General features: G+C 28.6%; 1 non-coding gene across 1 annotated transcript; it reads left to right on the top strand.

Moving 5' to 3' along the window:
• The first annotated feature begins 735 nt into the window (after nt 1-735).
• LOC123304556 lies at nt 736-854 on the top strand. The gene has a single exon (XR_006536568.1). It is a non-coding gene; the product is annotated as a 5S ribosomal RNA (ribosomal RNA).
• Nucleotides 855-1603: the final 749 nt, after the last annotated feature.

The raw sequence follows: 1603 nt of genomic DNA, 5'->3' as shown, positions 1-1603 counted from the left end.
CTGGTTCATTCAAATTGGCTGCTTCCGCTTCATCTAATTCTTCAGCTAAATCAAAAGTATCCAAAAAAGAAAGTGGAGCAAAAGGTTCAGCAAAGAGTGCTAAAAGTAAACGGGCACCAAAAGAAAAGAAAGCCACAACTACATCATTGGCAGCCAAAAAGCCTAAAGCAAAAAAAGCGACTCCATCATCATCAACTGCTGCTAAAAAAGTTACTGCAAAATCATCAGCGGCATCAAAAAAAGCACCAGTTAAAGCAAAACCAGCAAAAAGTACAAAATCCGCTGCCAAAAGTAGCCCTGCTCGTAAACCGAAAGCACCAAAAGCTAAGAAAGCTTCTGTTGCCAAATCATCTCCTACAAAAATTAAAAAAGCAGCACCAAAAAAGAAATGATCTGTTACTTTAATAATATATTGAAATATTTCATTATTTTTGCTAAAAAATGAAAATAACATAGGCCTTAATACAGGCCACAAATTAATATTTGATAAGAGTAAATTATTTTTTGTATAAATATTTTATAAAATAATAGTTAAGAAACATTTGCCACAGTCAGTACCACGGATGGGTGGCCACTTGAGAATACTGTGTGCGGTTGCATTTTTATTTAAAATATATGGTATAATAAATAAGTATATATTTAAATTGATTACTTCATTGAAAATTTTAATAATATACTTTAATATTAATGATATTTATGAAAAATATATATTTGTAAAAATTTTCATTTATTACTGGCAACAGCCATACCACGTTGAAAACACCGGTTCTCGTCCGATCACCGAAGTTAAGCAACATTGGGCACAGTCAGTACTTGGATGGGTGACCGCTTGGGAACACTGTGTGCGGTTGCCTTTTTATATTAAAAATATAAATTATTTTTCTTCTTTTCTTTTTTTTTACACACCATATATAAATATATGTTATTTAGAAATGTAAACCTTTTATATTATTCGTCAACAAATAAATATTATTTTTTGTATAAAATTTTATTGCATTTATAACTCATATCATGGTTACTTTAAAGCGAGAAGTTTTTTTAATATTTCAAATGAATATAAAATAATATAAATTTTATGAAATTTATTTATTTTTAGAAATAGCAATCGCTTATAATTATAACAAAATTTTAATAATGTTTAATTTTATTTCAATAATTTATATATATATATATATATATATTTTTTAATAAAAATAATATACTCTTATTTAATAATATATGTTGGTCCTATATATAGGACCGAAAATATTTCTTATTTGTTTTTTTTTTTTTTAAATTGTCATTTAAAACGCTTATGCACGTTCTCCACGAATACGTCTTGCCAATTGTATATCCTTAGGCATAATTGTAACACGCTTTGCATGAATTGCGCATAAATTGGTATCTTCAAATAAACCTACTAAATAGGCTTCACTAGCTTCTTGTAATGCCATAACAGCTGAACTTTGGAAACGTAAATCGGTTTTAAAATCTTGTGCAATTTCACGTACTAAACGTTGGAATGGTAATTTACGAATTAACAATTCAGTACTTTTTTGATAACGACGAATTTCTCGTAAAGCTACTGTACCAGGACGATATCTGTGTGGTTTTTTTACTCCAC

The sequence above is a fragment of the Chrysoperla carnea genome (genome assembly GCF_905475395.1).
Source record: "Chrysoperla carnea chromosome X unlocalized genomic scaffold, inChrCarn1.1 SUPER_X_unloc_66, whole genome shotgun sequence".
In the NCBI taxonomy this organism is placed as follows: domain Eukaryota; kingdom Metazoa; phylum Arthropoda; class Insecta; order Neuroptera; family Chrysopidae; genus Chrysoperla; species Chrysoperla carnea.
This window is presented reverse-complemented; position numbering and strand designations above follow the sequence as displayed.